Source organism: Anolis sagrei, chromosome 4 (assembly GCF_037176765.1).
Source record: "Anolis sagrei isolate rAnoSag1 chromosome 4, rAnoSag1.mat, whole genome shotgun sequence".
NCBI lineage: Eukaryota > Metazoa > Chordata > Lepidosauria > Squamata > Dactyloidae > Anolis > Anolis sagrei.
This window is the reverse complement of record NC_090024.1, coordinates 79,536,362-79,562,196: the sequence shown is the minus strand read 5'-3', so window position 1 is coordinate 79,562,196 and position 25,835 is coordinate 79,536,362.

Here is a 25,835-nt window from a genome sequence, read left to right as displayed (position 1 = left end):
TTCAATCAAGAATGCCACAGTCCTGAAATAGCAGTATCTTAACAGGGATGTTAATAAAAGGGCACTTTGTAAGTCATTAGTTTGCAGAAACTGAAGCAAGTGTGTGTGTGTGTGTGTGTGTGTGTGAGTGAGTGAGAGAGAGAGCTTTAGTTTGGGTTTCCATCTTCCATATAGAGTGGGGCTACTATTTGCCACTTTGCCAAATTTTGTGGCATCCCTTCAAATCTTATGATGGCCTTAAGGCAAAGTTATCATGTAGTGTTCTTCGCAAGGTTTGTTCAGAAAAGGTTTGCCATCACCTTCCTCTGGGGATGAAAGAGAGTGACTTTCCAAGGGTTTTCATGGATGGGGTGTGTGTGTGTATGTGTGTGGGTGTCAAATTTAAAGCTGGTCTCTCAGAATCCTAATCCAGTACTGAAATCATTACAACACAACCCAATATTTATAGATGTTATTAAAAGTATGACAAACCTATAAAATGAATGCAAATCAGCAACAGAAGGCAATGTAATTGAACAAAAATCTGAAAAGAAACAAAACAATGAAATAATAAAGACACTCAGTTGTGAAGGTTGAAAAATTGCTGAGGCTGAAGTTTGCTGGCAAATAGAAGTGATCCTTAATAAGGTTAATAATAGATAAAGTTGCCTAAAGATGATTTGTTATCACTGACGACAATTTTATTAAAATGTTAATAGCCTGAGGCAAAAGCAAACTGTTTCCTTAATCTGTCAAAAGAATGACTTTCTCAGGCATTATATACACATAAGAATGCTTTGGGATTTGAGATAACCATAAGAAGCAAAACTGAAATTTGGACCATCGCTGCATGTTAGAGCTTGATTAAAATGGGGTTTATTTCACCTGCTTTAAAACAGTTGATGTATTCTTCCTGCAAAACAAAACAAAACAAAACAGCACATATACAGCCCATATGCTTATTTGTAAAAAACCCAATCAAAGCCAGTAACATTTATTGAATCAGGTATCTGCATTCCAAATGGTCTCCATTTTGAACAGTTGAAAGAAAATTGTGCTAACAGCATCTTCCTTTCCCCAACGATAAGCAAGTGAAAAATATAGTCCTATGAATGTAATAGCTGTGGAAAAGCACAATACGGTGGTACAATAACAACTGAAAAGAAAATATGTATTCATCAGCATCTTTAAGCAAACTTATTGTTTGAGGTAAGGTAAAGGAGGCTGCATGTTAATAGAATTGTGATGGAATCCTTTGTGATTTTGGTTTTTTTTAAAGGAGAGCTGTATAGGAAAAGGTGCACAGATGTATGCAGTTGTATTTCTATGGACTGGATATCAGCTCAAAACATAACACTCCTATTCCGCATCTCCTACCAACACACCAGAATCTAGTCATCCTGCAGCTTTCAGATATATATACAGTGTGAAAGGAAATGTAGAACAAAATGCTGATATGCGTGGGCTGTTGGAGTAGCTGAGGGTTTTTTTTAATGGAAAGAGACATGTAATCAAATTTATGCAACCAGAAGTTCAAATGAGAAAATTATGTGCAAGATGAAAGGCAATTCAATGTAGCATTGATTGCTTTAGGCTTCTATAGAGAAGGTACACTCTAAAATTTTAAACATTTTAAACACAATAATTTTATGAGGAGCTGGCCAACATTTGGATAAACAATGTATTTTCATTTTTTATTATAGACTACTCAGTTTTGTTCTCATTAATTCTATTATAGTTTTTTCCAGACATGTTTTATAGTGTCTTCTACACACACCCTTCTTTCTGGTGCATATAGCTTCACCTTGTTTGATATCATCAGATATTATTATTATTATTATTATTATTATTATTATTATTATTATTATTATTTGAAACACAACAAGATGAGTCCACAGCAGACAAGATCACTCTGCTGGCTGTTGTATTGGATCACATGTCGGACATTTCCCAAATGTCTAGGACTGTGTGATGTATCGGTGAAGAATGTGTGCAGATCCCAGTAAGGTGGCCTTCTACAGCTGGCAGATGGCAATTTTGTCAGCGCTGATTGTGTTTAAGTGCAGGCCAAGATCTTATTTTTTAAAAAAGGAGTATTATGCTCCAAAACTCTGTCTGTCTGAATCCAGAAGTCCCAGAGGAGTTTGGTGTGTTCATTCTCTGTAACTTTTTCCGGCTTGTGAGGAGCCTGAAAACATGGTTGTTCCAGTGTGCCTTCCCAGAATAAGAACTCTTAGCAATATGTCCTCAAATGCACTTTAATACTGACTTAGGATTGTCTGCGCACCCTCATCTTTCTCTGAAAACCCTATTCTAATTTGCTTTACCTTGTTCATGCCCTGCACTTTTTGGTTTTAAATTTGAATTATTACATTTGGCCCGGCCATAGGTTTTTAAATGCTGTATGTTTTGATATTGTTATTGTCTATTGCTTATTGTGTATTTTCTGTTTTTGAATTTATTTTCACTGTTTTGTATTGATTATTGTTATTGCTTTTGTTTATTGATGTACTGTGGGCTTGGCCTCATGTATGCCTCACCGAGTCCCTTGGGGGGATGGTAGCAGGGTACAAATAAATTATTATTATTATTATTATTATTATTATTATTATTACTATTATTATCCCACCAGTTCTTTGTCGCAGGCAGATAGTTGAAACTTTTGCAGGCATTGGAACTTGTGGCACAAGTTCAAATGAATCATCTGAGCAACAGTGTTGTGCCTCTGCTTGTAGTCTGTCTGCGCAATCTTCTTGCAGCAGCTGAGGATGTGATCTATTGTTTCATCTGCTTCCTTGCAGAGTCTACATTTGGGATCTGTTGTTGACTTTTTGTTGGCTTTGATGGCATTGGCTATAATGGCTTGTTTTTGGGCTGCCAGAATCAGGCCCTCCGTCTCCTTTTTCAGAATTCCATTTGTGAACCACAGCCATGTTTTTTCTTTATCAATTTGGCTCTCAATTTTTCCCAGGAACTGTCCATGGAGAGCCTTCTTTTGCCAGTTTTCTCTTCTGCTCTGGATTGCGTTTATCTGGTATTCCCTCTTTGTCTTTTGCACTTTAAGCTGTTTACTACTATTGACTTCCCTCAATGTTGGTTCTTGACTGTCTTTCACATAATCTGCCAGTGCGTGTTTCTCTTCTTCTACCGTTTGTTTCACTTGCAGAAGCCCTTTGCCTCCTGATTTTCTGGGCAAGTAAAGTTTGTCGACATCACTACAGGGATGTAATGCGTAGTGGATTGTCATCAATTTTCTTATTTTTCTGTCCAGATCATCCAGCTCTGCTTGTGTCTAGTTCACAATCCCAGCAGTGTATCTAATGACGGGGATGGCCCAAGTGTTGATAGCCTTGATCGTATTTCTACCATTTAATTTGCTCTTCAAAACCTTTCTGACTCTTTGGATATATTATTATTATTATTATTATTATTATTATTAGTAGTAGTAGTAGTAGTAGTAGTTTGAGGAAGGGTACAAAATAGTTAAAACACAGAAACAAAGCAAAACACTATTAAAATAATATAATAAATATGCACTGGTAAAATGAAGATTAAAATTCACCAGTAAAATGCATGTTAAAATTCACAAGTTAACATTGATTGTGTAGGCCTGCTGGAAGAGATGGGTCTTCAGTTTTGAATTCTTGAATTCTAACAGCTCATTTAGCTGTAGAATCTCTTCTGGCAGCATTCCACTGTCTAGGGGCAGCTGATGAAAAGGTCTTCTGAGTGACTGATGCCAGATGGGTTCTGGCTGCCTGGAGTAAGCTTCCTGCAAAGGACCTCAGTGTTCTAAGGGGCCATGGATTGATTGTATAGGATAAGGTGATAATGCAGGTAACCTGGACCCAAACCATGTAGGGCTTTAAAGGTCAAAACCAACACTTTATACTTTGCCCAGAAACTAATGGGTAATCAGTGGAATTATTTAATATGGGCATAATATGCTCACTTCTAGATGCTCCTGCAACTAGTCTGACTGCTGTGTTTTGAACTAATTGGAGTTTCTGAACTTGGTACAGAGGTAGCCCAATGTACTGCACATTGCAGAAGTTGAATTTCCAGGTTACCAGCACATTCACTACCATCTTTAGGTCCTCCAAATCTAGGAAGTGGTACCGCTGAAGATGGTAGTAAATATCCTGAAACATTCACACCTAGCTCCAACAGACAAGAGTTCTTTCTCTCACCCTGGATATTCCATAGATATATAAACCAAATTTTCTTAGTTTCCAATGGACCTCACAACCTCTGAGGATGCCTGCCATAGATGCAGTTGAAACATCAGGAGAGAATGCCTCTAGAACATGGTCATACAGCCTGAAAAACCTACAACAATCCTGACAATTGCATCTTCCTGGGCTGATATTTGGAGAAATGGTTTCAGGATTATTCCCAAGCTGCAAACACAGTCTTTCAGGGGAGTGTAACAGAAATGGTTGACACCCCCATGCTAAAGCTGTTTTTTTTTTGAAGCAGAAACATAGGAATTTAATCCACATAGGAGATGCTAACAATGATTGTGGGGAAATCATTGTCCTTGGAGAAGCATGAAAAGCAGTCTTGTCCTTCAGTTGTACTGAGCTATAATTTCTATGCTGGCAAAGACTGATGAAATTTTAGCCCAATAGATTGCAGACATGGCATGAAGTGTAATCAGAACCTTCAAATGCAATGAGTTCTTTTAATGATGCAGGAAACATCAGGGCTTTGTCATCAAACACCACAATTCCACAGAGGGAGAGCCTTTTTGATTGGCTTATAAGTGCCCGTATAGCATGATGACTTAACAGCATGAGTAAAGCACAGGGTTCAAAAATCCTTGTTTCCCTGGGAGTATTATGTTCTTCTCTCCTATCCTTAGATTCAGGGCTAAACCATCAATAGACACAGAGAGATGGACAGTCTCCTGAGGCAGCAGATGTTGAACAGTAGCAGCTGGATGCTTTGATGGCACTGAGGCCCCTTCCACACAGCTGAATAAAATCCCAAATTTGCTGCTTTGAACTGGGTTATCTGAGTCCACACTCAGATAATGTGGGATTTTCTGCCTTGATATCTGAGATATAGGGCTGTGTGGAAGGGCCCTGAGACAGGGAATCTGGGTTTTCATCTGAATTTTAAAGATACAGTTCAGCACTTTGGCCAGCACCTTTAAAGTTCAACTAACAGCAGAATGTATTCACTCTTCCACTGACAGAAAAACCTCAAGCCACGAGGAATTTGGAGTTTTATGAAAGGCATCAAATTGTTGGTTTTTATTATGTATTTTTATTGACAGTGATGGAGGTTGATTCCTAAGGGAAAGGGAAAGGTAAAGCTTTCCCCTGACATTAAGTCTAATTGTGTCCGACCAAAATAACCTGGCTTGACTTGGATGAATGGGGAGGGTGGCATTTGCTACCTTTTTTTTGAAACAGCTAGATATCCTCAGCCTTCCCAGATTAGAGATTAGAGATTGGGAGTACATTTTTGGAATAAAACTTCCAAAACCCCTTGGGGTCCATGAACTGCAGCCCAGAAAGTAAAATCTAAGTTCCAGCTAGTATATACAGTCAGCCATTGTGATTATATTATGTAATATTTTAAAATAAAATCTGTGTGAGGTAATTACTTTGAAAGTAGTTGTTATACTCCAGAAACTTTAGTTTTGTGGCTGCCACAAACTATGTTGAATTGGTTGAGAGTCTAACATATATTTTTGAAAAACTATAGCAAAATGTGCTGTAGGATGTCCCTCAACAACAAAGTTTTTGCAGTTTAATCAACTTTTCCCATGTTTTATGATAGAACCAATTAGGAAATGACATTTATAACCCAGGAACAAAAATTGTGTTACATAGTGTTATAGGCAGGACTTCTACAAAAGTTGAAAAACCACGGAAAACTGCTATTTTTTCAATCAGAGTCTAGGTCATCCAGAGTAACTCCATAGTCAGCTTCCACTGGAGGTTGACCATGGATTTGCTTTCCTTACAAATCTCTAGATCCTCAGCACAGCTCTATGGCCAACTTGTGGCAGAAGCTGACCATAAAGCCACACTAGAAGACTTAGACCATATTAATTAAAGATGTGAATAATGAAATCTACAAATCTGATGACTAACTGTATAACAAGGATTAGTAACTGAGCTTGTGGTCTCACTTGACTCTCCTGGGACTTTTTGTGCAGTCCCTGATTCCTCATCCTCTTCTTTCTTCTAAGAGAGAGAAAGAAGTCTTTGAAATCTAATCATGGAGAGCAGCAGAGCCCTTCCCTTGATATTCATCTCAGCTGCTAATTCTTGTGGGTGAGGAATGGGACAGAGAAGGATAGCTGTTCTGTGCATGGCAAGAGCATGTGCCCAAACATCTGGTGCTTTTCACTTTGTAGAAAACAAAGAACCTTTTGTGTTCAGCCCTCAGCTTTCACAAAGTTCTGAGTAGACATTCTTTGTTACAAATTCATGGCTTGCCGTGGTTATATATGCATGGAATCTCTACCCCATGTTCACATTGGGAAGAAACTGTAGAGCTGTCACTCAGAGGGGCAAAGCAGTGCTTGGATCATGCCATACTAGAATATATAACATCTTCAAACTCTGTTGTTTATGAAATATGTAAACATTAAATACAATCATTCAATGTTAGGATCTTTGTTATAGGGAATAGGGTGTACCTTCACTTATTTTTGATCTTTGGACATTTTTTTGGCAAATATTTTTGGATGCAATCCCCTCCTCTTTTGTAAAATAATATTGTATTTGTGAGAAACATTTTTTCTTTCACTCATCAGAACCTCTTGGAGCAAAAGACTATGTGGGTGAAAGGCATGGATGAGTAGTCATTGCCCCTCCAGATGTTAGCCTCCATACCATCCCTAGCATGGCCAGCTAGTGTGAGGCCAGCTAGCCATTCATCAACATCTGGAAGAAACATGCTCGAAGATACAAAGGGCCCAGGATGTTTAAGGCAATAAAGATTGATATCAGCACTCTGGACTGTCAAAAGTTGACTGTGGCACTTGGCCAAGACATGGTGTTATACCTTCACGGCATCTAAACCTAGGGTACATCTACACTGTAGAATAAATGCAATTTGACACCACTTTCACTGCCATAACTCAGTGCTAGGACTCTTTGGTAGAAAGGCTAAAGATATTGTAAAACTATCATTCCCATAGTCCCATAGTATTGAGCCATGGTAGTTAATGTAGTATTAAACTGCATTAATTCTACAATGTACACATACCCATACTTAGGAAGTGAATCACAGAATCCTGTAGTAGCTGGGTTCTTTTCAATGGCAACTTCACAAAGGCCCCTTCTACACTGTTGTAAAAAATCCATATTGAACTGGATTATATGGCAGTGTAGACTCAGATAATCCAGTCCAAAACAGATATTGTGGATTATCCGCCTTAATATTCTGGGTGATATGGCTGTGTGGAAGGGCCCAAAGAGTGCAGTGCTTCTTATCAAAACAACACGTGCCATCTTACTATATTTATTGTCAATGAAAAATACTTATAAGACAAAAACATACCTGTCCTCTGAGCCTGCATACAGACTTTTACTTGTAATCCTTCAAGGGTCAGGAGGTCATTCAGCAATGCAATCTGGAGGCTTTTTGCCAGTCAGTGTGGAATGTATTCTAGACATTAAATGAGCTACCCAAGCTGCTGAATCTGTTTTGAAGATAGTGTTCAGCACCTTGGAGAGGTCTTTTAAAGTTCAAAGGAAGACCTGAAAGATTCCCTGCTACCACTGTCACAGAAGTAGCTGCCATGAAATGTACAGCTTGTTATAAATAGTTCTAAATACAATAAAAAAGAATAGCAATTTGGCATGTTGCCATTATCTTTGATGTGTCAGTCTTAAGCTATATGCACAGGAAAGATTGTTGCATCTTTCTGTTTATAATTCAGAAACCCGATAGCACATGGCTGCATTTCCAGATTTACAATGCAGAAGAGATGAAAAGCAAAATGAGCTGCCCCCCCTTCTCTCTGTGTACGCACATATAGATAAAGACACAGGCAAACATATCTCGAGTCACTACTAAGGGTCTGTGCAACTTTTTTTAAAGGATTGAGGCCAAGAGAAAATATATGCTGTGAAGATAGTTGAGAAAGGAACAGAGAAATAATTCCTTTTAGAGAAATGTCCAGTGCTTGTGTAAAATGGCATCCTTTTGAAAGGCAGTACTGCTTTTAGCACTTCTGGATATAATAGCTCAATTAGCATGACACTTACTTCTAGTTGCAAGACTAACTTCAAAATGTGAATGAAGCCTGCATGAAGGAAGAACTGCCCTGACTGACATTGTATCTATAGCTGGCAACATAGCCTTATCTAAAATGTACCATGGTTCATAATATTTAGAACATGGGTATTTCCAGATATGGGGTGTAACAGCTATCTTGATCAATCACAAGCGGGTTGCCTAATTCTTTCTTTCCTACTTTCTCTTCTTCCTTTCTCTATTGTCTCTTCTGACTCTCACAATCTGTCACTCACTCATTCTGCCTCTGCCCGCCATTCAATCTCCTTTCCTGGCTGTCAGTATTGTAGTCATGTGATGCAACATCATTTAGACCTTAATCTCCTTGGAGTCTTCCTTTACAGCACAATTGTAAGGTTTATGATCAGGTTATAAACAAGAGAAGAGAGATGCTGTTAAATGAGGTCAAAAGTATGTAGGTTGTCACAATCAGTGCATTCAGTATCTCACAAGAGAGAAGATGTTTTTGTTTTTTTACAAAGGAACCAAAAGTGAGCACTGTAAGCTTTAGAAAGGTCAAACCACTCTAAAGAGGTTGAGAGTATAAATTTCTATATGCATGTTTGCTGATGGATAGTATGTCTAAGACCGTATAACAACACTGCTCTTGATCTTAACTGTGCCATTTTATATAGCAAGTGAACAAGTATGTTGTATTGCTTCTGTGGTGATTGAAGTGCTTCAAGAAAAGGGGGAGCTCATTTAGATTTTAGAACAGCTGGGACTCAAACCTTGGCCATTATTTAATGATCTCTTAGGTATTCCTTTACATTGTGTGATGCAAGCTATAATATTATATGTGCGTACTACTAGCTTCAAGCCTATTAAGGACTTTATCACATAAGATAGGCAAGCCGGCATTGCAGCTGGACCATTACCCTGGGTGACTGTTCCTACCATACAACACTGTACGCATCCTAGCTATTGATGGGTAAAACCTGTCAATAGTTCCCCTTCTCACCGTGTCACCATTACCTACCATAGTGCAATGGGTCCCTTCAATTTCTGTGCCAATATGCTGGCAGTAAAGTGACACAAGATGGTAGATTTCCCCCCTCTCACCCCTTCCCTGGCATTACCAAGCTGGCTGTTGCCTTTTTATTTTATATACATTATTCTTTCCTTTTTATTTAAGGATGGTAGAACTGCTGTATTGGTGTTATGAGGGTGTGCAGAAGTATGATCAATTACTGAATTGGCATGACTGTGTGAAGGTGCTGAATGTGGTATGTATCCATTACGATTGTGGATGGTGTGGTTTTAATAGTTGATGGAATGTTTTAAATGTTTTCATGTGGTTTTAATTTAAATGTTTATTTTTAATTGTATGTTGTTTTTATGACATTTAATAGTTGCCTATGTGTAAAACCACCATGAATCTCCTTTGGGGTTGAGAAAGGTGGGGTATAAATATAATAAATACATAAATAAATAATAATAAATTATCTATGCTAGTGGTTCCCATCCTTTGGTCCTCCAGGTGTTTTGGACTTCAGCTCCCACAATTCCTAACAGCTAGTAAGCTGACTGGGATTTCTGAAAGTCCAAAATACCTGGAGGACCAAAGGTTGAGAACCACTGCTCTTTGCTAACAAGACCATGGTGAAAAAGTGGATTGGTGCAATAATGACCAAGATCTTGGTACTGTATTTTTATGGTATTGACCATTTAAGTTGGTATCATACAGCATTGTGCCAGTAACTTACTACAATAAAATAAAAATGTTTGAATAAATCACACATCTGGACCATTACTAAAGTTTGTTTTGTATACTGTTTGGGGATTTTAAAAAATCAAAATAATTTTAGACCATTGGAAACATCTTATTTACCATAATACACATTCTAAACATTTGTTGTTTTTATTGTTAACCCTCACATAGTTTTCTTGGCAAGAAGTATCCAGATTGCTTTCCTTGAAGGCTGAGAGAACATGTCCTGCCCTAGGTCACTCAGTGATTTTACATGGTTAAGTGGGGATTCAAATTCCGGTCTCCCAGAATCCAAGTCCAACCTTGAAATACAACATTGCCTATTTTTTAAAAATAAGTTATAAGAAACTATGAAGGGAATAGCATGCTACTCATTGGAAGCTTCTCATTTGTCTTGATGCAGAACTCTGGATGTTGCTAAATGACAAGGCTTGTCAATAAAAACAGAAGCAAATTAATTGCCAGTTCTTCTACTTTCCTTCTGCTGTGGCTGGTTTCTAGCATCTGTGGGTTGGATGAGAACAATTTTTTGATGTACCATATTAGGAAATTGCCAGACCTTTCACTCTAGGAATCTACAGAGCAAGAATTAGTATTGCTTGCACTTCTAATATGGTTCTACTTTTGAAATGTGGAAAAATGGGCAGCTAAGCATTACAGAAACACAGAGTGCCCTCGCAGAACAGCAGCACTGTGCCCTTCAATCTCCTGTGATTTTGCCTCCTTCTCACCCCCTCCTTGCATACTCAAATGCTCACTTGTCCTTTGCCATTATGTGTCCTTGCAGAAAGGTATGTGGAAGCATGGGGGGGGGGGGGAGAGGTTGGCTAGTTTGTGTGTGTACAGTGGAGTGCCTTTGTATTGCTCTCTTTTAAAATAGCAGATTGAGAAAAGGGAGTGATGAGTCTCCAAAGGAGACATAAACACAGTGTACTCATTAGAAGCCTCATTATAAACAAAGTGCAGAGAAGGTGCCCTAAGAGCAAGCTCTTTCGAGAGTGTTTATTAGGACGAAGAGCTTCTTTAATAGGGGAACAAAAAAAGAAAGAAAGAAAAAAGAAGAAGAAAAGCACTCTGCTGCAATCATTAATAAGTGTTACCTCTTTTACTGACTTCTTGGGAATGGCTTTGCCCTTGTACCTTTATTTTAAGAGGGCAGATTTCTCTTCCCTGCAGAGAAGTATCTGTGGTGTTACATATGCCCAAAATGCCATCATACTCTCTTTCCCAGTGTATAGTGCAGCTGGGACACCTTGACAGGAGGGCCTTCAGTGAAAAAGTCTAGATGCACTGATTAAATCTGTAGATGATTTTTAAAAAAGGAATTTTGTGGCTCAAATTCACATCCTCAAATCGCCATGAGAACTTGAAAAACCATTCTCTCTCTCTCTCTCTCTCTCTCTCTCTCTCTCTCTCTCTCTCTCTCTCTGTGTGTGTGTATATATATATATATATGAAATTAAAAGCCTTATATTTGTGGAGTGATTTTTTTAAAGCACAGTAGGAAAGGTATGGAATGTAAAAGCACCATTTTGATTGTTACCAGTTATAGTTCAACTAGAATAGTTCTCCAAATCAGTAGTATCCTTAGTGTTGGTGTCACCCAATGAGGCAATTCACAGTGTTCCCCTCATGGACCTTTTCCCAAACCAGACCACAGTATTGAAACTAAATTAACAGAAAAAAATTGACAATGTCAATGACTATAAAAACAGGAGCAATGAAAATTACAATATTGTGCAAATGAAACTATGTGATTCAAAGTGTCATTGTAATTGGGCAATAATGACAGTTCTGGCTGAAGTGGATACACATTAGAAAGTTCAAAAATCAAATTAACATAGAATTTTAGCCTTGTTGGGATATTGACACAGTACAGCTGGGCTTAAGAAAAATGTTTTGCATTTACATCTAACTACAGGGATATTTCTATAAAAATAATACATTTCTTCTGAAATGCTACGCAATAATTTTATAAACAATCATTTTGGTGTCACATCTCTGATGTGTCACCAGTGAGGTTCACATCCCCCTAGTGTTGCTACTGCTCCAACTTTAAAAGAATATTTGTTTTTAAAATTACTAAATGGAGAAAATGTGGAGGAAAATAAGGAAAGGTAATTAAGACCACAGTTCTAAACACAGCCCTGTTGGACAGAGGCAAGGCCCTTGGTGAGTACAAAACTTACTGCATTTCTGAATAAGCATGAACATGATTCTACTGTGAAATTGTTATATATCCTTGTGAAAAAGCCATGCATAGTGGAAATTTGATGGAAATAATTGGTATATCAGCAGTGGTCTAAAACCTGACATGTTCACAGAGATACGATGTCTTGTTTTTTGGACCCCACCCCCCTGGCTACTCTCCAATAAGTTCTTCTAGCCTAGTGAGAAAAATCACCATTTCTAGAACACAGATGGGTGAAAACATTATTTTAGTACAATTTTGATGTAATTTATCAACATTGGCAAAATGAGACATGTAGATGTCTCAAACCTACACCTGTTGATAGACTCTAGCTGTCATTGCTCCCCCCTCCTCTGATGTGTGATGGAAAGTTGCTGCCCATTGTGAGAGAAATAAGGTTGAACATTGTGAAAGCCATCCACTATATGGCTATCCCAGTAGACTTAAATCAAGGAAAAGTTTCATGAGAACCACCATGTCTCTAAATGTTCATCCAGCAACAGCAAGAATATCTCTGTGGGCAGCAAAATCAGGCAATTCCAACTGGATGCCCCCCCCCCCCCAAGGGTTTTCCTTCAGGGGCAAACCAAGAGCCAAGAGTGGGCAACTTGGAAGTCCCTGAAAAGACTCAGAAGTGGTGTGCGCAGATCAAAAGACAACCTGGCAAAATGGCACTACCTAGAAGAATCCTCCACCTTGTGTGACTGTGGAGCAGAACAAACAACTCAGAATCTGTATGCTTGCCCACAATGCTCTGCCTCATGCACAGAGGAAGAATTGTTTAAATCTACAGACAATGCAGTCATTGTTGCCTGTTTTTGGTCTAAAATGAAATAGCATCTTGTAATCCCTTTATTTTATCAGTTTTACATTAACTATTTTATGCAATACTTTTGACATAAAATAGAATAAATTGGCAAAATGTGAAAGTGGGAAAGAATGACAGGTTTGTCCATTCATATTCTAGAGCCCTGGAGAAGTTTGTGCTCAGATATGAAATAATATTCTCCTGGCTCATAAGTTGGATTCAAAATAATCACTAAACATAATAGTTTATTGAAGACTGGCCTTCTGCTTTGGACAATAAATTGGAAGAGCAACCCTTTATTAAAGCCATGTTTATAAAATGCTGAATGCTGTGCTGTGCATTGTTACATCTGACAAAGCAGGAAGCCTAAAGCTTTCCTGTACAGGCACGTTTTGTTTTGTTTTTGTTTTGTTGCTTTTCAAATTACAAGGATTGATGTCTGAAAATTGCAAGCATTTTATCTGCTTGTCTGGGAATTTCTCTGCTTGAGATACAACAAAGCCAAGGAAAAATGGCAGAGCTGATTTTTCTTCTCCGTGGAGGTCTCATAGGATAGAGAGAGATGGTGTTCAGCTGAGGTTTCTTTCCTACTTGGAGTTAAAATTAACAAGCTGCACCTGACTGTGTCTGTAAGAAAGAACCTGGGCTTAATAGATAATTCCAATTTATGCATTTTGATCCTATTTTACCCATGTAATAAATATTTAGGAATGAAGAGAATATAGATAGCTTTTTCTAGAATGGTAGATAAATACTTGGTAACAACATGGAGCATAATTTTACAAGTTTGTTTTCTTGAGTTTTTTTCGAAATTGAAAGCAAAGCTTCACATTTTTGAGAAGAAGGGTGGACACACGGAAAAAGGACAGGATTCTTCCACCTTTAACAGTTTCAGTGAAGGGGGGCAGAACTGAAATGTTGCACATGCTGAAGTCCCTTTTGTACGGCCATTAAAGACACAGTTTTATTTTCTGTTTGAATACTGTCAGGAAGTGACGTATTGACCTGAAGAACATTATGACACCATACTACCTTTCGAATGTACTCAATAAAACATGTTTTTGTTACAATTGATTATGGATATTTTCACAAATTGTTCCTTAAAGAAGGTAGGAAGAAAATATGTTACTACGATGCAGACTACAGTAATAATTTTTATAAAGTTTTCATAACTAAGTTGAATTGTTAAACTCCATTGAATTGTTAAAATCTGATTTCTTCCACACACACACACACACGCACAAACATATAATGACATTTGAGTGTTTTAATTTTGGATCAGGGAATCCACATATCTATGTACAATAAAGCCCATCATGTCACTTAGAATTTTAGACTAAAGCCTTCTCCCTTATGTCTGATTTTATATTAGGAATAAATGTGAATCCCTTTGATCCTAATTGTCAGTATAAAGTTTAGAAAGAAGCTTACAAACAGTGAAAATTTAGCCTTAATAATGCATAAATGACTCATAAGTAACTGATATAAATGTGTGTCTAAGGCCCCTTCTACACTGCCATATAATCCAGATTTGCCATATAATCCAGATTATCAAAGCAAATGATCCACATTATCAGCTTTGAACTAGATTATATGAGTATACACTGTCATATAATCCAGTACAAAGCAGATAATCTGGATTTTATATGACTGTAGAAGGGGCCTGAAACACTTCAAAAGGCAGCTTTCTTGGTAGTGTGGACTCATAATTATGCAGCCTCTTTGAGTCCCTTTGTGGAGAGAAAAATGAAGTATAAATAAACATATTAAATAAACAAAAAACACTCTCTGATAATTTAATTTCATGTACAAATTATTGTATACAGTTACCTTCGGGCAATTTGAATAAGGTGTATATGAAACAAAAATGAATGATATGTTTAGACTTCAGTCCCAGCTCCAAGAGATCTCCTTATTGTTAGATAAGTATATGAAAATACAGGTATTTCAAATCCAAAATTCAAAAAACTTCTAATCCCAAGCATTTTGAAAAAGTAATAATCTGTACAAACCATAGCATATTTCTACAAGAAACATTTGAACAGAGTTCTTTCTTTTTTTAAATAGATGTGCTCTTTCAGAATTATTGACAGTTTTCATGAGATGCATTATTAATGTTCTTTGTTTCACTAATTAAAATGAAACCAGTTTGTTTAAGAAGATTGTATGGCCCGACTAGCCCTTTCTGGTTTTTTGTTCTGTTGAAAATTCAGTCAAGGCCTGACCTTGATCAGGAATTGGGCGCTCTGCTCCTCTCTGTATGCAAATGACACTAATTAATCCAACACAAACATCAATATTTTTGCAAAGCATAACCCCAAGTGCCGTTTTATGACCATGTAATTTACAAGGCCTTAAACTACATTAAAATTACCACATACAGTGTTTACAGTTTAATTACACGGCTATTTGCCTTACCCAATCAAGTGTTATTCATATAGGCCTTTTCCACTGGCCCTAATCTCACCTAAAAAAGAAAACAAACCCTCTTGCCCACACAATAAGAACAGCAAATATTTGACTAGAGGTACTCTTCCAAATTGGTTCCTCTGTTTTTGTGAACATTAAAAAAAAATATTTATTCTAGCAAAGGTAATTGTTGTCTGCCCATTTGCACTACATGTGCACGCCTGCTTCTCCTAAATAATTTCAAGTGTATGACTCTGACACCCTAAAAGGGATTTCTAATTTGAAAAGTATTGTGCTCAGAAGTGTGGAAGAATGCAGGGGGAATGACATAGTATAGACTTGAGATGGTGGAATGGATTGTTCCATTTGCAGCACAACAGAGATCTCATCTTAAAGTCCCCCAATGTGTCACCTCCAAGTAGAAATGAGTACAGAAGGCTGAAGTTAGAAACTCTTCTACAAGGCAAGCAAAATATATACCACATTTACTCAAGTCTAAAGCTCACCTTTTTGGGGGCTAAATTACATCCCTACAATTGTGTGTGCACTAGAGTTGATGATACATTAAAAGTGCACGCCTAAATCTGCCTGAGCTACTGGGCAAGAGATCCCAGCTGGGTACAGAAGAGGAAGAGGCATTTATCTTGTTTAATGGCCATGAAAAGGCTGGTGAGAAGGTCAGAGTAGGAGTGTGGCTTCCCTCCAGTCTTTTATGTGGCCACTACCAGCTTCCTGCCTGACAGAGGGGCATGGCTTTCTACCAGCTTTTCTGCAGTCACCACCACCTTACATTACATTCAATAGCAAATCCTTTTTTTTTCCTAATAGAGATCTTAAAATTTGTGGTGCGCATTACATTTGATGGCATATTATACTTAAGTAAATATGGAAATATGTATGTGTTTTTTATCCAGGGAGGTATTGCATGTATACGATAACATTAACAATCTAGAGCACTGCAATCTATTCTACTACCACATTCCGGTTAAACTTTTGACCCATTTCTCAATATGCTTACTGGAGCGTAAGCATATTGCAAACAGGGAGGGATGCATAGTGTTGGGCTTTTAATTATACTTCAGGGGGCAGCTCATGAGTCTAACAAAGACCTCATAGGTAGAGGTCCAGAAGCTGGGGGACAGCAGGGAAACCATGGGACAGGTCCCAGATTCCTCCCCTTACTGTGGTTGGTTGTGGGCTGCCATCCCATGACATTTCCTGGCGGTCCCCAACTTTTTCCCAAGCTGTCCCAGCTTCTTCAACGAGGCTATGCGGGAAGCAGCTGGTGATACCATTGCTATTATCCAGATTGAAGCAGTTTTTCCTAAAACATAGCAACCAATATTTCTAGTTAAGAATAGTTCTCACAAGTTTTGCTGTGGCAATGTCTTGAACTCTAGTGAATGGTAAAATATGCTTATTTTGCACAAGTTGCCATTTGAATATAGATCTATTAGCAATGAAATTGAATCCGAGAGACAGGTTTCGTTATTTTTGAATGTGCATTTTCTGATTGTATATTTGTTTGTGTCAAATAATTAATAAAACAATTATTTAAAAAAATGAGGATACGGGTAGTCACATTGCTGAGACGGAGACTAACGAAGCCCCGCCAGAAGTAGCCCTGCATCATATGATGGGTTCCACAGACTCCGTCCCAGCAGTATGCCAGCAAAGTGTTAGAATGGGGACTCCCCCACCCCTGTCTGATGAGGTTGCAAGACACACCTTAGCATTTCTATCTCCCCACTCTATAGCAAAAGAAGCCAGATTTCCTGTACTTGTAATACTTACATGTAAGAGGGAATTCAGCAAGTTTATTTTTTTTCCATGATAAGCTTTGTATGATGAAAACCTATTCATGGTTTAGGATCTCTGTCCTAGGGTTGCCATACCCTGCCCCACCTGTATTTGTCCAGTTTTTACCCAGATACTAGATATGTTGCACAATGCTCATTCAGGACAATAATATACAAACTGACACATTGTGATGGTATGAAATGAGATAATGGAGGGAACAGGAGAAATGGGAGAGTGAGTAGTGAAAGTTGTAGCATATAAGAGCAAAAGAAATAGAAATTTCAGACTTGAAGTGAAGGAGGAAGTAGGAGGGATGGAAAAGTGAGCAATGTGAGTGGTGGAGTGCAAGAAGCAAGGAGTTTGTAAGACAGCTTTATCTAGAAGTGGCGGATCACAGAGGCAAAGCACATGGCCATACAGATTTCAACTTGGGTCACCTTGTTCCAGGTTCAAGATTATTCTGTATTGGTTCTCTGAGATAATTGTTTAAAAATGGGATGAATGCTGAAATGGGAAGAAAACAATGCAACAATTAATATGTTGATTTTGCATAATCAGACCACAAATCATAATAGCTTGCAGAACTCCAGTAATTGCATAATATTTGATTTGGGAAGTAGAATATTGCAAACATATGCAGTCTGCTTTTACCTACTATCTATCTTTCTTCCCTGGGTCACAATAGTTCTTTGTCAAAGTTGGTAGCATTGGGCATGGAATATTTCATAAGATGGGGTTGTGTTAATGAATTAAGAAGTTGTCTTAAAGCAAGATTTTATTCGCTTTGCCATGTCATTTGGCACATTCATAGATTAAAGTTTATACAAACTTTGCAAAAGTGCCTATCCCTTGATACTTTTGTTGAAATATTGGTTGAAATTTTTGCTCTTCCTGTCAATCCCTTCCTTTTATGCTTTGCTTTGAAGGCCATTGCAGATGCTAGTATGCAATGTGCTATCAAATATTTCTAGCAAGCACTTAATCCTTCATGAGTATAGACAGGTGCTGGGAAATCCATAAAGCTAATAAAAGTGTGCCATTGATACACAGTCATGGAGAGAGATGAGGAAAGAACCCACATTATCAAGTAGTTTGGCTTTCTCTATAGTCTTGAGGTGGTGGTTTGTCTTAAACATAATGTGATTTCCAGAGCAGGAGTCATTTGGAGTGCTTATCTTCAAATATCTTTTGTATCTAAAATTGGATTTTTTAGTACAAAGCTGACAGTTATGTATAGTTGCATATAAAATATTCATTCTAAAACTCTTGCTGACACAATGCTTTCATTCTCCCCAGGTCTTGCGGAATGTGGTCTCAGATATTATGGCAGATTAGAAAGCAGTCTGTCTCAACCAGAGCGTCCTTTGCTTCAAGGTCTCCCAGGGCATTTGCCCATGTGATAAGGCATGAGAGACCAGTTTCTAGGATGGAATTCATGCATGACATGGCCTGCCTAATCCAGAGGGCAAGGACTGAAAGATTAGTAATATGCGGGAAGATGAAACATTAATTTGATGGAAAGGGCAATCAGAGAAACCAAACTGTGAATCGATCTGTTTATAGATGACTAGAGGAAAAAGAAAAAAGGTGGTTACTGATAAAAGAGCATCCCTTTCAGAATGAGCTGTTTTGGAATGAATGTCAGCTCTTTAATTTGTATTGAGAGGTATCCAGAAATCCTTTACACAAGAAGCTGATAGAAGGTGGCAGTTTCTGCAACATGCAGTTTGTTCAGTGCTGTGAGGAAGAAGCGACTGACAGGGATGTGTCTGAGATTGTCATTTATGCTAAGAGTCAGAAGTGGAAGTAGTCATCAATGAGCAGATGACATGTTAAATAAGTGCTAGTAGTGACTGGCGGGCAGGAAACAGAGGGGCAGTGCACCAGTTTGAGTCTAGATTACTAGTTTCTTTTTTAGACAAAAGACAGCCACACACTAGCCACCATTTATCTTGTTTAATCTGAAAATTATTTTTCCAGAGATTCAGTTCTTTGGAAAAGATTAACAAACATTTTACGATTTAGTGCTCATGCATGTCCAAATAAAATATCTAAATATCTAAAACCCAAGTAAAAAAAGAAAACTTTCCTGTAGCAGATGTTTGGGCAACCACTAGCAACAGATCCTCCAGTACTCTTCTCCCTTAGAGGTCAGAGAGTTGTTTGTACCACTTTGCTGGTCCTATTGGGCGGCAGTTCCTGGATTTAGGGGAAGCTATTTTGTGATAAATGTTGACACAAGGTCCTATATCTAGGTTAGTTAGTTAATATTACATGGATTGTAGTATGTGTGTTCATCAGCTTGGATCTATACCTGAAGGCACCAGATATTGCCCGATTTTGGAAGCTTAAGCAGGTCAGCTCTTGATATTTTGGATGGAAGATTGCCAATGAATGCTGGGTGCTATAGGCTAGAAGAAACTGCCCTCGGAAAACCCTATGAAACTCATGGGGCCATCATAAGTCAACTAGTAACTTTGAGGCACAAACACACACACACATACACATGTCAAGCTTTCTCTTGTTTTAGATAGCAAAATATCATAGGGCAACTCTCTTGATAGGCCTTCTGTTTTTTTTTCAACTATTTTTTAAAAATTCCAAAGTACTCACAGAAAGAGGGGATATAAACTAAGGCACACTCTGACTCAAAAAAGACTGCTAAATCCTTATTATTCAAGAGTCCGTTTGTGTCTGATTTAGTCTCCAAGTTTCCACTTGTTCATGGAAATCCATGGCAAGTCATGCTCTCTCAGTATCAGAGAATAAATCCTTCTTCTTAGAATGTGAATCCTGCCAAGTAAACCTCATGACAGGGTTGTTTTACAATCACCATAACTCAGAAAGGAGTTGAAGGCATAGCAACAACATCTTTAAAAGTATTGCCTCACTTTACTCCTTGAGACCATAGTCTTTGGGATAGTACAATAAGGCAATAATAGGAAACTTTTACCTGCTGGCCCGATCTGGTATGGCTGATCTGAAATGGTTTTAAACAATGGATTTTAAAGTGGAGATAATTTATTTCAGTGTTTATGTATATTTATAGTTTATGTTATGTTCCGGCATTGAATGTTTGCCATACAGTATATGTGTTGTGCTCTACCCTGAGTCCCCTTCGGAGTATTTATTTATCATGTCAGGAGCACCTAGAGAGTTATATTACATTTTTAACAAAACAAACAAACAAACAAACAAACAGACAAAACACAAAGTTTGCAAGCTTGGTAGTTGATTAAATGTCCTTTGACCAGTATCCCTTCAGAGTGAGAAAGGTGGAATATAAATGTTTTAAATAATAAAATAATAAAATCTACCATATAGGTCTATAATAACAATTAATATTTATTCTCTTTTTCATAATGTGAGGAAAGCCTTAATAGATAAGTATAGCGCATAAAATAATCCCAGATTGGGTGCAAATAAGATATTCTGGCTTTACCTTTAACTAATTTAAATTGATGCGCCAATTTTTCTACTATGACTGGCTCCAGTTCCAGACTTGCAAGAATACTATAATATTTTTTTTTCTTCCACTGACTTGAAGGAACGGATAATACAGTTGCAATCATCATGAAAACTGAGGCATATAAAGTATTAGGTGCCCAGTTAAGCTATGTGCATGTGTGAACATGATTTATAAACAACCCTTGGAATAAGCTTATCAAGCAATATGTATCATCAATAATAATAATACATATTGGTTGATATGGTGCCCATGCAGTAGTGATGATTGTACTAAGAAAAGATATTAATGAAACCAAGTCCTAAGTAATACTCCATAAAATACTCAGTGAGGTGTGATAACAACACAGATTTTGTAACTGAACAACATGTACTGTATAAAATCATCTTTGTTAAATAGCTTCAATGTAAAGAAAGAAAGAATAAAAGCAAATGAAACAACAGATTTCTTAAATTACTCAATAGATATGATATACTTTAGGGGATATCTTGAACAATAATATGTGATAGTTTTTGTTTAAAGACGAGGCAATATATATGTGTTGCAAATGCACTGCACAGGACATATTATATGTTCAAGAACAGGTGTAGTTATTACCACAATTATAGCATTTTTGCACCCTTCTACAAGATTTCTATGTACTAGGGAATGAAGGGGGGGGGGGGGTTGGGGAGGGAAGAGGTTATGTGTACAGATGGTTAACTGCTAAAATGCCCAGAAGGTTCAACTCATCTGTGCTAGCAAAGATGACGAGTATTTTCCACTGACTAATTCACAGGTGTTTGGAAAGCTCTGGATTGCATTCAGGTTTTGCAATTCTGTTTTGTTTGGTCAAATGCCGTAGGTTAGATGTTGGAAACGTGCATTTTCATCATAATTATTATGTCCAAGTGGTTCTAAAGAACATCAGTGTGGATCTCTAGAGAGAAGGGGGTAGAGAGAAACCCTTTGGCATGTGGGCCTTACAATCATTGCAAATTGAAGCCTTGGGCCAGTATTGCCCTGGGCTGCTTCTCTTTTGCCATGACACATTGCATTGCCTCGGGTCAGTGACTCATGGCTCGTCTGCCCATTGTCGTCATGGTCTTAATTTGGCAAGCAATAATAATTATTTCCTGCCTTATGCTAGCTAGGCCTTTTTCCTTCTCTGCCCCACAGTTTCATTTGCCTACAACCAGAATGGCAGCAAAAAGAACAGGTGTTTAAAAAGCTCATCTACTATTCTCAGAAGAATAGGATGCACAAGTGTCATTCTGCACTGGAGTGAGCTGTGTTGGCAATGCACTTTGGCTGCTGCCTGTCTGATGAGGGGGAAGAGGCAGTAGCAGTGGTTAATGCAATGCCACCCCTCTTAGGAAACGTTGAGTAAAAATTAGTAAACTGAGTATACTGAGGAAGCACACTCTACTCAACAGTATAACTGTGATCATCTTCTGCCAAAATGTGCCATACTTTGCCTTATAATATAAATTCTATCTATGATTACTTGCTAAAAATTCAGACTTATTCAGTTTAGTAGGACTTAAATAAAGGAGTATATGTTGCATTTGGAGCCTCTGGTGGTTAAACTGCTGAACTTGCTGACCAAAAGGTCAGTGGTTTGAATCTGGGGAGCAGGGTGAGCTCCTGTTGTTAGCCCCAGTTTGTGCCAACCTAGTAGTTCAAAAATATGCAAATGTGAGTAGATCAATAGGTACCAATCCGGCGGTAAGGTAATGGCATTCCATGCAATCATGCCAGCCACATGACTTTGGATGCATCTATGGACAATGCCAGGTCTTCAGCTTAGAAATGGAGGTGAGCACCACCTCACAGAGTCAGATACAACTAGACTAAATGTCAGGGAAAACCTTTACCTTTACCCTATGTTACATTTATACTTCAGCATTGTTGATATGTGCTTTCAAGTTCACTCTTGGCATATGGCAACCTTATCATAGTTTTTTTGAGATCTTGTAGAATGTTTTTGCCTGAAAATTCAGCATGTAAAGCTTTTTTTATGGACCCGCAAATATCCTACAACAGCATTCTTCACAGTTATTCTTGTTGCTGTTGTACTTTTAAATAAAAATAGCCATTGATATACATCACAAATCCAGTGAATTTGCTATCAAGGGAAAGCTGCCATATAATGTGGAGGAACTGCAAGAGGAACTGTGGGAATATCAAGAGTGCTCCTTGATTCGCCACTCCCGATTAAATCCATATAATGCAATCAATACAAGTACAATGCAATCCTTATCTGTGGATTTTTTTTATGACCAGCATCCTCTCCTCAACCACAAACCTTTGCTAAGTTGCTGTTTGCCCAATACATGATAATGAATTGAATGTATTGTGTAGTCTGACCCTGACTTCTATATGCACCAGCATCTCAATGAAAGTCCCAAGAGGCAGGTAATCTGTGATCCAACACCAGATAAAGATGTTTGTGGCATTTTGTCATTATTCAGAATTCGTGTCTATTTATGTCTAGTCTGATGCATGCCACATGATTTTATCATTCTAGGATAAGTCTACAAAATTATATTTTTGCACCAAATCTGGTTCAGGCTTCTGGCTTACAAAACGGGTTGTCCTGGATAGCAAATTCTGAAATCCGATGCTCTATGAAGAATCCACTAGTTTACCTGCTCCCGTCATTCATTGTTTTTCTTCTCCAACATTTCCCCTAGAGGGGATAGGTATAGATATGATGGCAGTTACAAGCTGACAGCATGATCACGGGAATTAGGGCTTTATCAGACTAGTGTTTTAAAGCAGGCACCTTTGCTTTCTTGGCGCCTTCTGCCTTGTTCTGATTTCTGGAGAATGTAGTTTAGGGTGGGGCCTTTAGAATTCTCTACTGGAGAGGTCCTCACCTTCCCAAACTACATTTCCGAGAGTTCTGCAGGAGGCAGAAGATGCTAAGAAAGCGGAGATGCTAGGTCCAAAATGCAAGTCTGATAAAGCCCTTAGTCAGGGCAAGCAAGTGAATGGGAGCTAGAGTAAGCTAACCGTAACCCAATGGGATAATGTCCTCTACAACCTGCATGTGAAGGCAGCATTCTTAATTTATGGGACTGTGAGTTGCATACATAGATTGATCCTTTAGCACTTCACCGCTCTTAGGCTCTATCATTTGGGGCTGGCTCTAAATAATAGTGAACATTTTCTGAAGTCAAGGGTTCATTATGGACATTTTACCTGAAGCCCTGGCACCATACAAAAAGCAACAGGAAGATGGGCATTTGTTGAATCAATAAGTACCTTGGCCAGAGTAAATTTCACACTCAGATCACAAAGTAGCAGGAGGAAGAAGCAATTTCAGCTTTAGGATCGTTCTGGAAAGCACTCTCTTTTACTTCTGGTCTTCAGTTAGAGAAGAACGCTAGGCCTGGAGCTGCATGATTTGGTGTGTGAAAAGGAGAGGGGTTGGCGCTGGGATGCAGATTTCCCTCCCTGGTGAGGACAGTGATACCCTTCGGCTTCTCATAAGCAAATCATTAACCATCTTTGGATTTCTAAAAACAGCCGTGGAATCTTATTTCAGTAAATGAGGGACAAATAATGAAAAACAGCTTCCGAAAGGTTGCTGAGCAGTGTGAGAACTTGGCCTTGCAGTTCAGAGCGTTCCAAGAAGCGGAGTGCCAAATATATATGTGAGTGTGTATGTGTGTGAGGGTATAGTGAACGGAGGTAATGCTGGTGAGAAAGCATAACAAAGACTTCCCCCTTCCTCCCCCATTTCTGGCTGCCGCTGCCCAAAGAATAGCTCTTCCCTGCTTCTTGTGTTTTCCTGTCAAAAGAGATGGTGTGGGGCTTGTTTCCTGGCAACGTGCCCCAGCTCCCTGGCTCCGCAGAGACCCATCTACCCCTAGAGGGAGCCCATAGGCTGTCAGCTTCCAGCAAGAACCAGTGTTTAACTAGCTCCTTCTGGGATGCAGGCAAGCTCTCTGAGAGCACAATTAGAGCATCTGTCAGGAGAAGACGAACTAGCGCTAGGCGGTGAAATGGTCGGTGTCTGGGAGGGAGTCACAGTCTTTTAGAGCTAAATCATTGGCAAGTGCAAAGGGGATAGTTTGGATGACCTGCATCACCCTCCCCTCTTTTAAGGGAAGGAGAGTTCCTTAAAAACCTACACAATAAATTCTGCTTGTCAAAGATTTCAAGTAAACAAAATAATAGTTCTCAGGAGAGACCTATGCTAAAGTGATTTCTACCTCCACACACCTTTTCACAGCAGGGCTCTTTTGTCCTTTTCACTTTCTGTCAAGCCTCTACTGTACTGTGTATAAGTTGAAATTTTAATCATAACATAATAACTTTAATAATAATAATAATAACTTGATTTATATCCCACCACTATCTCCCAGAAGGGACCTAGGGCGGCTTAAAAAAAATACATAATAGTTCAGTGGAATATACAAAATACAGTAAAACACATTGACATTTATAAAACAATAATAATGTCAGTTAATATAAAACAGTTGTACATAAAAAGAGCATATAAAAACCCCTACTAATTTAAACAAAATACTCAATAAAATGCAGCAATAGCTGCAAATTAAAATAATCTGGGTCAATTTACCCACAGTCAAAGTAAGTATTATACCTTATGTTTTATTTTTAAAAGGAACCATCCCCTTTGATGAACAGAGGGGCAAAAGGTAAGAACTTAGTCCATCCTGGGAGAACCTAAAAGAGGCACTGATCCCCTCAGCCTTTTTTCCTTTCCTTCTCTCCTGCCTTCCTTCTCTACCTCTTTCCTTCCTTCCCCTCCATTTTTCTTTCTCTCTTTTCTTCCTTCTCTACCTATTCTTGACTGTAACTCCCAGCAGTCTATCTCTATCTAACCTATATATCTTATCTATCTGGAGAATTGCTGGGAGCTGCAGTCCAGGAATAGGAAATAAGAAATATGTACAGATTTGGATGATCTCAAAGAATTCCAAGGAGAAGCAAGCTTGCAGTTTGGAAGCAGTGTATTTGGAGCATCCACCTCCCCTAAAGGGCCTGGTCTAGGGGATGCTGGGAGCTGTCATTTTTATGCATGCATTGTATCATCATTTAGCTTTTTGGGGTTTTTAAGTCCTTTCCACTATTTTTTGGGTAGGGTTTATGAGTGATGGTCACTCATAGGGTTGTTAGGGGTGTCCAAATTTCATGACAATTCATCCAGTGGTTTTTTGAGCTATGTTAATCCCACAAATAAAACGTTACATTTTAT